Here is a 12,628-nt window from a genome sequence, read left to right as displayed (position 1 = left end):
TGTTGGCAGCCAGACTGCTGTGGATACTTGGTAAATATTAGGCACTAGCTGTCGTGTACCATGAACCATATCTGGACCCCAGCCCAAATTCCCTCAGACTCTGTTGGTTCCAGGAAGGCAAGGCAGTAGTTGGGCTCCACAAAGACTCCAGTGTGTTGGCCGTGGAGGATCCAATAATTTACTTGTCTGGGACACCAAGATTTCTGATCCCTGGGAAGAGAATCCCCATCTTAAAAGAGATAAATGTCGAGTTTAGTGACTTGGGCTACACATTTTTATCATTATTAAACCGCACCCACCGACATACAGTACCCACCAATCAATCTTTAAAAGGCAGGAAAAAAATTCTTATGGAGAGTTGGATTGTTTCAGCAGTGTTTTCCCTTCATTAAAACGTCTAATGCCACAACATTCTTTCTTTCTCTCAAGCTGAAATATCGATAGTTGGAAACCAAGAAGCGGATTACACACTCAGTTTACAAAAATAAAAATGTTTATTAAGTAAAAATAAATAAATAAATAATTGGTGAGCCCAACACGTTTCGACCAAAGTGGCCTTTTTCTTTTTGATTATTTATTATTTGTTCCCCTGAGGAAGACCACTTTGGGCTCACCAATTATTTTTGTAATTTTTGTAACCCCCTTTTTTTGTTTTTATTTTTGTAAACTGAGTGTGCAATCCTCTTCTTGTTTTTTTCATGTTAGTCTTGGAGACCCACATGGGGAGCCTCCCATGGATTAGCACCTTGTAATTTATTTTAAAGGGGACCCGTCACCCAAAAAAAATATTCAAAATCCTATTTTATCACATTAGTCAAGCAAAATGAACTTTAATTACACTATATAAATTATTTGAATCTTGTTTCCTTCAGTCTGGGAATTCATAATTATAACAAGCAGGCAGGAGCCATTTTGTGGACACTGTTATTAAGACAAGCCTTGTATCATCTCAGAATCTTGTTTGTGCACCAGAATGGGGGACTCGATGTCCATCCCCATGCCCTGGCTACACAATTAAATGGAAAAAAGAACGGGGGAATGTGGGGAGAGCAGTGACATCTAGGAAGTGCTGAATGGAAAGTGAAAGTAATTGTCTGACCCGCCTCTATGCCCAGGGCTTAGAGGAGTGGCAGACAATATTTGACAGCTGAGATTTTTAAATGAGCTTACAACAGCTATGAATGCTTTAATAAAAAATAGAAATTGGATTTCATGTTCAATTTGAAAAGGACTTTTATTATACAGATTTTGTGTCTGGGTGACAGGTCCACTTTAAGGGTGTGTGCTTTCTTACTTTACTTTTTAGAAATATCGATAGTTGACTTATGAATAAATCAGCTTTAAAGAGAATAAAAGTCACAAAGTGTCCCTAGAAGACACAATGGCCATGGGGACACCAGCATTTCATGACACAGTGGCCCCAGCAATATGTGACCCTGGGACCTCAACAGTTTATGATATTTTGGTTCAGTGGCCTCAGCAATTTATGACGTAGTGGCCCCAATAGTTTTACACATTTTCAGCATTTCATGACAGTGGTCGCAAACTTTCAGGCTCAGTGTCTCCAAACATATTTTTTAATTCCCTCTCATCATGGGCCTTATTATGATGTCATACACAAAGGTCCCTGAAGGTCAATTTAATGAAGTGGGGCATAAAACCCCCAAAACTACTAAGGCACTTCTTGACTGTGGACATTCCTGTCTCATACAGTATTATGGCTGCTGGTGTGTGGCCTAAGAGCTCAGGGGAATGGTCTGACATGAATAAGAACATCGCACTGTCAAATCTAGGTCACACCTTGTCTCACTCTCATTATTACTGTTACTTGCAGCTGGGGACGTCTCCCCAAACCCTGGTCCAACTCACTCATTTGTACCCTCACTTATTCCTACTCTCAGGCATTCAACAAGGTCTTTTCCAGTCTCTCAGACTTTACGTACTTCTAATATTGCAAACCTAATTCACATAAAGCCAACACCCTCCCTGCCTTTCTCATGTGCCCTCTGGAATGCACGGTCAATCTGCAATAAACTAACAGCAGTCCATGACCTCTTTATAGCTAAATCCCTTCACCTTCTTGCAATCACTGAAACATGGCTCTCACCCTCAGACACTGCTTCACCTGCTGCCCTCTGCTATGGAGGCTTCTCACTTACTCACACTCCTAGACCGGATGGCCGTCATGGCGGTGGGGTGGGATTTCTTCTCTCTCCCAAATGCAGGTTTCAAAATCTAACTACACCGTCTTCTCTCTCCTTCACTTCTTTTGAAGTCCACAGCATACGTTTGTTTTCTCCAATCTCTCTGCGTGTTGCTGTCATATATCGCCCCCCAGGTCCCTACTCCACCTTCTTGGATCACTTTGCTGCCTGGCTTCCATACTTTCTCTCCAGTGAGACACCTGCTCTCATTTTAGGGGACTTCAACATCCCCATCGACAACTCTGCTTCTGCTGCCACCTCTAAACTTCTCTCTCTAACAGCTTCATTTGGTCTCTCTCAGTGGACCGACTCACCTACCCACATCGAGGGTCATGCTCTTGACCTTATATTCTGCCACTCATGCTGCCCATCCAACTTAATAAACTCTCCCTACCCTCTGTCTGACCATCATCTACTCTCCTTTCAGATACTGCTTTCACCCGCACCTTCACAACCATCTCTCTCTACCCATACGTACAGAAACCTTAATGCCTTTGAACCACAACAATTATCAACAGTATCAGCACAATCCATATCTCATATTAATACTCTCTCCTGTCCCAATATGGCAGCTTCTCTCTACAACGATGCCCTTTCAACAGCACTTGACTCCCTTGCACCTTCTACCACCCGTCACAGCCGGCCAGCTAAACCCCAACCCTGGCACACTAGTGTAACACGGTACCTCAGAAGATGTAAAGTCACGAACTGATCCTGATTTCATCCACTTCAAATTCATGCTCTCCTGCTATAACCGAGCTCTATCATTAGCCAAAGAACAATACTTCTCTTATCTAATATCTACTATGTCCTCCAAACCACAGCAGCTGTTTGCCACATTTAACTCACTCCTATGCCCCCCTCCACCTCCTCCACCTATTAATGTTACTGCCCAAGACCTTGCTCATTTCTTTAATGAAAAAATCGATCTCATTAGGCTGAGCATACCGTCCGACAACAATCTCAGACCAACGTGCAGTCCACTCACATCTACTTTGCACTCCTTCACCCCTGCAACTCTAGATGAAGTCAGCAAACTTCTAGCCAGCTCAAAACCCACCACCCAATCTCTGATACACTCTCTCCTGCACTTACCCACCTATTCAATCTTTCACTCTCTACTGGTACCTTTCCATCATTATACAAACAAGCACTAATCACTCCTATCCTCAAAAAACCTTCCCTTGATCCCAGCTCTCCCACTAACTATCGACCGGTCTCCCTTCTTCCATTCGCCTCCAAATTACTAGAAAGGCTTGTTTATAAACGCCTGATCCAGCATCTCACTCACAACTCCCTCCTCGACCCCTTGCAATCTGGCTTCCGCCCATCACACTCGACTGAAACTGCCCTCACCAAAGTAACCAATGATCTTCTATTGGCAAAGTCTAAAGGTCATTATTCCATTCTAATCCTACTAGATCTCTCTGCAGCTTTTGACACAGTTGACCACACACTCCTCCTTGACATTCTACACTCATCTGGCATTCGGGACACTGCTCTTTCATGGTTTACATCTTATCTGTCTGACCGTTCCTTTAAAGTTTCCTTCTCCAACTCTACTTCTACTACTTTCCCACTCTCTGTTGGAGTTCCTCAAGGCTCTGTTCTTGGCCCCCTGCTGTTCTCGCTCTATACAACTTCACTAGGAAAACTCATTCAGTCATTTGGACTTCAGTATCACCTTTATGCTGATGACACCCAACTCTACTTGTCTACTCCTGATCTTTCTAATTCTGTCCTTTCCCAAGTCACAGACTGTCTCTCTGCTGTCTCCTCCTGGATGTCACAGCGCCACCTGAAACTGAACCTTTCTAAAACAGAACTCATGATATTTCCTCCAAGATCTTCCCCTGTCCCTCAGATATCACTCACCGTAAACAACACCACCTTTCATTCCACCACACAGGCACGCTGCCTAGGAGTTATCTTAGACTCTCATCTGTCTTTTTCACCACACATTCAAACACTTGCAAAATCTTGCCGTATTCAACTGCGCAACATTGCTCGAATACGACCCTATCTCAGTTCAGAATCAACTAAAACACTGATTCAGTCTCTCATCATCTCCCGCTTGATTACTGCAACTTACTCCTCACAGGTATTCCAACAAGTCACCTTTCACAACTCCAATCTGTTCTAAATGCGGCCGCTAGACTCATTCATCTAGCTCGCCGCTCAACATTAGCTGCTCCCATATGTATGTCCCTTCACTGGCTCCCAATCTCTTCTAGAATCAAATTCAAATTACTTACACTCACATTCAAGGCCCTTAATAATGAAACCCTTCCCTATATTTCATCTCTAATCTCCAAATACACTCCTTCACGAAACCTACGCTCTGCTTCTGATCTTCGCCTCACTTCTCCTCTGGTCACTTCTGCCCATTCTCGTCTACAAGACTTCTCTCAGGCTTCTGCTTTTCTCTGGAACTCTCTGCCACAAGCTGTCAGACTTTCTCCTTCCTTCCAAACTTTCAAGCGCTCCTTAAAGACCCATCTGTTTAAAGAGGCCTATTCGTTGTACCTTAATTAATCATTGCTGTATCAAAAATGACAAAGTGTTTATATGATCCTTTTGTCTCAATTGTACCCTAACCTCTTAGTTTGTAAACCCTATTGTACTCTGTAATCCTTGTCTGTTATCCACCATTTATTCCCTGTTTGCTATAACTGCAGTAAAGCACTGCGTATCTTGACAGCGCTATATAAATAAATGATGATGATGATGATGATGATGGTTAATCCAAAGAACTGAGCTAACCATAACTACCTAGGGTTTTTCAGTCTGTACATTGAGAGATACAATTAAACTATGGCAATGTAGGTATTCCCCTGTACTAAGCACAATTCATCAGGAACAGCCCCTAGGTTTGCTCATAGTGTAAACATAGATAAACCATAAAAATCTGCCAATTTCAGAATTTGTATTAGGCACAATTCATCAGGAACAGCCCTGTTTTGCTCATAGCGTTAACAGAGAGAGACACTAAAACATAGGTAGTATGGGTAGTGCTCTGTACTTAGCGCCATTCAGCAGGTAAATTTAATGGAACCATCCCTTTAAGTAGCACTCGTAGATACATTTACTTTTAGAAGAGTCCAGAGTCAAAGTGACCAATGTGAGGCATTTCTATTGAGCTAGAAATGTTGTACATGATGTTTTGTTCTTCTGTACCAGTCCAAGGCAACCACAGCCCTTTAGCAGTAAAGATCTGTGTCTCCAAAGATGCCCCAGTAGCTCCCCACCTTCTTTTCTGCTGATTCACTGCACATGCTCTGTCCTGCTGTCACTTACTGAGCTTAGGGAGCCACTCACAATATACAGTACACATAGAATAGAAATGTCACAATATAAGGCTGAATTGTAATTAATACAGATAATTACTACATGGCAGCACAGAAACCAGTGCAATTTAATAATCAGCCCTGTAGCATCAGCTTATATTACAGGGGAAGCTCATTTTCTGCTGGATAATTAGTGACGACCCCTAAGCTTAGCTTCTCAACAGCTGCTCAGAGCCCACTGAGCATGTGAGTGTCACAGACACTTTCCAAGATGGTGACCCCCTGTGACAAGTATGAAGTCCTGGATCATTGCTGCTATTGACAAGCTGAAACTTTAGGCTGGTCCAATAAGTTCAGTATATAAAATATGGTATTTTTAGCTATATTAATTTTTAGGGTTTAGTTCTCCTTTAAAGCCTTGGAAATCGCACCCTTCCATGTGACTGCATGACGTAGCCGGGAGAATGATTTTATAAGGCTGAGCTTTTGAGCATGGAAAAGATCTTGTAATTCCCTCCATCACAAAGTACATCCCTGAGCCCACTTGCCTGTGCTGTTGTCTCTCACTGGGACATCCGCACATCCCCAAAATATACATTTGATTCCTTATGATCCCCATTGATGCCTAAAATTGATTTTGCAAAGCGTGTGCCTTGTGCGGATTGATGGGTGCCGATGAGTGCAGCGGGTAGAAAGGGGAAACCTGCAGATGGGAATTAGATGCTCTGGTGCTGCTGTGTCACTGGGAGACTTTCCATTAACGATTGACTTTCTTTGCCCAGCAGACAAACACAATACAGACCCCAACCCCAGATATAGATTTCAAGATTTGCCCAACCTGCGGCCTTCCGGCTGTTGTTCAACTACAATTTCCAAAATCCCGTGGCAACTAATTTATATATAACAAGAGCCCCTTTAGAATAGATCAGAATGGCCATTGGAGTGAGAAGGATCCCCTTGGGGTATAAGCGGGGCAGGATTTACATAGAGGACACCCCTAGGCCCGCTGCCCTTTGTTGCTACCATCTCCTCCCCTTTATTCGCATACATTTTCATCATTGGGACTGGAGCAATGGGGATTGGTGTAGGGGAAATTTTAAAAACGATTGCATCCCCAATGTGGGTGTGATTGGGCAGCATGTCGCCCCTATAAATCTGCTGCCCTAGGCCCGGACCTTGGTGGCTGTTATGTTTTGGTAGCCGTGGATGAGTAGAGTATAACAGTAGGGATGAGCGGATTTGACCCGTTTCATTTAGCCAAAAATTCGCCGCCGGCATTAAAGTCTATGTTGTGCGTCTTTTTTGTCAATACAAGTCTATGGGCGTCAAAAGAAAGAAGTCGAAAAAAAATAAATAAATTTGCGAAACTGCACCGCAAATTCGCCGGCGTCAAAAAATTTTTGGACGTGTGTCGGAACACGAGTTGCTAGCATTAAAACTGTCATGCATCAACATTATTCGGACACCCATTGACTTTAATGCCGCTGTCAAAATTGACGCAAGTGTCAGAATTGGCACGGGCATCAAAATTTGCGCTTTGCTAATTTTTCGGGACGAATTCGCCCATCACTAGTTAAATAGTAGATTGGGATGAAAAAAAGACACGCTTCCATGAAGTTTACCAGAAATCATACACGGGCATCAAAATTTGCGCTTTGCTAATTTTTCGGGACAAATTCGCCCATCACTAGTTACATAGTAGATTGGGATGAAAAAAAGACACGCTTCCATGAAGTCTACCAGAAATCATACATCATTGATTTCTACAATCAATATTGTAGAAATAATCTAGTTTGGGGGCAGTAACGTAACTAGAGGGGGGCGGGCCCTGGCGCGGGATGTGCAGCCGGGCCCCCCGGACGCCCGGAATTCCGCCAGAGTCAGAGACGCACGAGCTGCCGGGGGGCCCTGAGGGGGTGCGGGCCCTGGCCCAATCGCACCCCCTGCTCCCCCGGTAGTTACGCCACTGGTTGAGGGGATAACAATTTACTGAAAGGGGTGTTTGCCTTTAAATTAGCTTTTAATATAATGCATACCGTGATCTACTGAGACAATTTACAGTTAGTCTTGATTTTTTACTATATGTGGTTTTTTAATTATTATATTTTTGTTCTGCGGCTCTCCAGTTTGGGATGTCAGCAGCTATTTGGTTGCTAGGGTCAGGTCCGGACTGAGAATTAGAATAGGCCCTGGCATTTCAGGTACACAGAGGCCCAATCAGCCCACATATAGGCCCAAACAGCCCCACCAGCCCACTAAATACTGACTTTCTATGGCATCTTATAGCAGCCCCTCTGGCATTTGCCAGAACCCACAGATTGCCAGTCCGGGCCTGGCTAGGGTCCATTTACCTCAGCAACCAGGCGGTGGTTTGAATGAGAGACTGGGATATGGATTGGAGTGGTCAACATAAAAAAACAAGGATTAAAAAAGCAACTATAATGATAACATTTTGTAGCCTCACAGAGCAATCATGTTTGGCCCTTGGGGGGTCAGTGACCCCCATTTAAAAGCTGGAAAGAGGCAGAAGAAGAAGGCAAATAATTAAAAAATAACAAATAAAAAATGGAAGGCCAATTGAAAGGTTGCTTGTCCGTTCTATAGCATACTAAAAATAAACTTAAAGGGGAACGTTCGCTTTACATAAGACACTTGTTTGCCTGGAAGGCTTTTATATTAAGTAATAAAAGTGAGACCTCTGAAAGCAGAACCCCAAAGGGATTTGTCAGTCCATTAATTTTGGCAGATAAAAGGTTTCCGGATAATTCCCCTTGCCCGCTGGGGCCCTAGCACCTTCCTAATGTAATCCTTGCTTGTTTTATGCTCCGTTGCTTTGTAAGCGAGACGCAGCTTCATTCACGCCGGGCTGTGAGTTCCGAATTGACGGCAGCAGAGTTTAATTGCTGCATTTGGCCCCCCACTGTTTCTCATTACAAGTTCATCTCTAGCCCCCTACCGGCTCACTCACAGGCTGCTACACATCCAACGGGGGGGAAATCCTTGCAGGACCATCATTTGTTAATGAGGAAAATATTGGTTTATATTTTGCCTTTAACCCTTTGGATACAGATTTTTTTACATTTAGTTTTTAAATCTCACATCGGGCTAGATATATTGTCAATTTCCCAGATGCCCCCAGTCATGTGACTTGTGCTCTGAAAAACTTTAGTCACTCTTTACTGCTGTACTGCAAGTTGGAGTCATATCATTCCCTCCCTTCCCCTCCAGCAGCCCATCAGCAGAAAAATTTGAAGGTAACCAGATAGCAGCTCTCTAACACAAGATAACAGCTCCCTGATCAATCTAAGAACATTACTCAATGGTAAAATCCAGGTCCCACTGCGACACATTCAGTTACATTGAGTAGGAGAAACAACAGCCTGCCAGAAAGCAGTTCCATCCTAAAGTGTTGGCTCTTTTTCGAAGCACATGACCAGGCAAAATGACCTGAGATGCACCTACACACCAATACTACGACTAAAAAAAACACTTGCTGGTTCAGGAATGAAATTTTATATGGTAAAGTGAATTATTTGCTGAATAAACAGTGTCATTTAGAAATTAAAACTGCACCATAAATATCAAGACCAAATTCCTTTTAATGTTCTTTCCTAGCACTGTGCTGACTGAAGTGACCTCTTTAAACTGTAAATCAAAAGTTTATTTTATATGGCATTATTCATTCTTATTTAATTATTAACAATCCACCGTTTTGGATATTGATGTTACAATGGGCAACTTGCTAGCTGTCTTAAGCCGGCTATTCTCAAATTGTTAAAAGCTGCACCTCCAGACTTGTGCAATCCTGTCCAATCAATACAAGTATGGGACCTGTTATCCAGAATGCTTGGTGTTATATCCCAGTAATGCAGACAGGCTATCAGTTCACCATCTTTATTTCACACACACACAGAGACCAGCTTCCCAGTCTCCTCCCACTATTCCCAAGGCTGCAACATTCTAACATCCTTCAAAAGTAATTAACTTTATCAAACTGAACTAGGGATGCACCGAATACACTATTTTAGATTTGGCCGAACCCCCGAATCCTTTGCGAAAGATTTGGCCAAATACCGAACCAAATCTAAATCCTAATTTGCAAGTGCAAATTAGGGTGGGAAGGGGAAAACATTTTCTACTTCCTTGTTTTGTGACAAAAAGTCACGCAATTTCCTTCCCCGCCAGTAATTTTCATATTTTCATATGCAAATAAGGGTTCGGGTTTGGCCAGGCAGAAGGATTTGCCCAAATCCGATTCCTGCTGAAAAAGGCTGGATACTGGCCGAATCCCGAACCAAATCCTGGACTCAACACAGCTTATGTAAATACACAAAATACACAACACCTGAGATCTGGGGTTTTCTGGATAAAGGATATATTGGTTATATTTGGATCTCCATACTTTAAAGGGGTGAAGTTCACCTTGAAGTTAACTTTTAGTATGTTAAAGAATAGCCAACTTTGAGCAAATTTTCAATTGGTCTTAAATTGCCTTCCTCTTCTGACTCTTTCCAGCGTCTAAATGGGGCGTCACCATCTAAAAAACTAAATGTTCCTGTAAGGCTACACATTCATTGTTATTGCTACTTTCTCTTACTCCTCTTTCTTTTCAGGCCTCTCCTATTCATATTCCAGTCTCTTATTCAAATCAATGCATGGTTGCTAGGGTAATTTGGACCCTAGCAACCAGTCTGCTGAAATTGCAAACAGGAGAGCTGCTGAATAAAAAGCTAAATATCTCAAAACAACACAAATAATAAAAAATGAAAACCAATTGCAAATTGTCTCAGATCATCACTCTCTATGTCACGCTGAAAGTTAATTTAAAGGGGAACCACCGCTTTAAGGCTACTAAAGAATAATTTAAACATGAATTAAATCCAACAGGCTGGTTTTGCCTCCAATAAGGATTAATCATATCTTAGTTGGGATCAAGTACAAGCTACTGTTTTATTATTACAGAGCAAAAGGATTAAACATTAGAAAAATAATTATTTAGTTAAAATGGAGTCTATGGAAGATGGCCTTGGCATCATTTGGAGGTTTCTACATAGCAAGTTTCCCAATAAGGAATCCCATACCTGTATCTGGCTGAAAATCAGCCTAATTTCTATTGGTCGGGGAATTCCCATTAGAGAAGGACTGCATTCCTTCATGGTTTTCAGGTCTCTGTTGGCTTCTCTTATGATATGATCATTGTCCAGTGGCAAGTTAGATTATCCAGATTTTACCCATCATGTTGGGTCCACTCATTCGGTATGTGCCAAGTTGTATTGATGCACAATGCAAGTGCCCACCAGCCCACTGCCTCACTGTACCTCTGCCATGCCAGGCCTTCCAGCCACTGCCACTTGGGTGCAATTTAACAAAAACAGACATTACTTTGGGTAAAAAAATGTGGCAATTTGCATTCAACTTTTGCACATTGCATTGAGTTTATAAAATGATGAGCCTTCTGCTGTGCACCTTATTATAGTACTTTTTGACATACAAAGTGTAATACAAAAGTACAGATTATTGTTCTGATTGATTCATGGCTAGTGGTGGGCGAATCTGTCCCGTTTCGCTTTGCAGAAAAAGTTGCGAAACCCTGAATCCAGAGATATAGTCAGGTCCGGATTTGTGGAAAGGCCACCAAGGCTCGGGCCTAGGGCGGCAGGATTTTAAGGGGGCGGCATGTTGTCCAACCACACCCACATTGGTTCAGAAACAGTAGGCAAAAATTTGCGCAAATAAAGTGGAGGATACGGGGGCAACAAATGACAGCAGGCCTAGGCACGCCCACTATGTAAATCCACCCCTGGATATTGTATCAGTGCATGGACATGCTAATTGCAAGGCTGCTTAATATGATGAAACTGGTTAATTAGATTAATCAGTTCTAGAAAATCAAAGGGTTAATAAGTTAATCTTTTTTTTTTAAAGGTCTCTGGGCTTGTTTTTTTTTACCCCGAGACCCTTCCAACCGACCCCTGATGTCTCTATCTTCACTTTGAAGGCTTCACGCCGAAGGGAATAATTAGCGGGCTGCCATTAAGCCCCTTTAATTAATTCCCTTTGAAATGGCTCAAAAATCGCTGCTGAATTCACTCATCCAACTAAATTGCATATTAGACATTTATTTAAATGTCGTTACTATTGTGTGTGACACCAGCTAATAAGTACCTGCACTTTCATTATGTAGAGATAAGCCTGCGTCACTGCTGCTATAAAAGCCCCCGGATTAAAGTGCGCCCACCCCGCAGAACAGATTCCCCACATACTTCCCCAAATAGACTCCATGTTTGAGTCACAGGTACACAGTGTTGGACTGGCCCACGGGATACCAGGAAAACTCCCAGTGGGCCCAGGTGTAAGTGGCACTCCTGCTGCTAAATATTTGGCCTATTTCATGGCCATTCCCTATTTCTATGAGAACAAAGAGGCTAAATAGATGGAATAATAGTTTACAGTATATAAAGAAAAGAGACTAGAAGAATAGATGTTGAGTGAGGAGAGGAAGAATAATAGTACTGAGAATGGGCCCCTGGTCTAAGGCTTTTGTGTGGGCCCCTGGTGTCCCAGTCCGACGGGTACATGAGCTGTTGTTGCCAGCGTTGGACTGGGGGAGTCCAGTCCCACTAGAGCCACCGCAACAGGGGCCCAAGCACCTCCGTGGGCCCCCTGCAGCAGCCTCAATCCTCCCCTTCTTTAGAATGTACCTGGGCGGTCAGAGAGTGCAAAGGTTCAGGAAGCTGTGGGGGGAAGGTCTGCACCCGTAGGGCCCGTCGGATTTTTTCCTTGTGTCCCACCAGCACAGTCTGATCCTGGCTGCTGCTGTACATTACTATATGTATATAGTAAGGCAAGATGGTATCAGTGAAAAGAGCATTAACTGCAGAATATTGTGTACCAGTAAACCCCCGATTCTCTAAAGAATCGTTAATGAAAGAATGCTAACAACAGTGAGGCAGCAAAATGCGATGGGTGCTGATTCACTCTGCATTCCCAGGCAGCAACTGGCGACGCTAATTTGTGGGGATGTAGAGTGAATCTGTGCCTCTTGCTTGTTATTACCTATCTGCTATTAGAATTTTTAAATTTTGAGTTTATTGGTAGTAAAGTGTTACTGAAAAATTTCTTTATAAACAACATTTT

The 12,628-nt window shown here is 42.8% G+C and overlaps 1 protein-coding gene across 3 annotated transcripts in view; it reads left to right on the top strand.

Moving 5' to 3' along the window:
• Positions 1-12,628, top strand: part of gpr22l.L (G protein-coupled receptor 22 like L homeolog) — a 200,642-nt gene that overhangs the window by 104,359 nt on the left and 83,655 nt on the right. The gene's annotated exons all lie outside the window — the stretch shown is intronic.

Source organism: Xenopus laevis, chromosome 4L, assembly GCF_017654675.1.
Source record: "Xenopus laevis strain J_2021 chromosome 4L, Xenopus_laevis_v10.1, whole genome shotgun sequence".
Classification (NCBI taxonomy): Eukaryota; Metazoa; Chordata; class Amphibia; order Anura; family Pipidae; genus Xenopus; species Xenopus laevis.
Note: the sequence above shows the minus strand (reverse complement) of the source record. Positions and strands in the feature narration are given on the sequence as shown.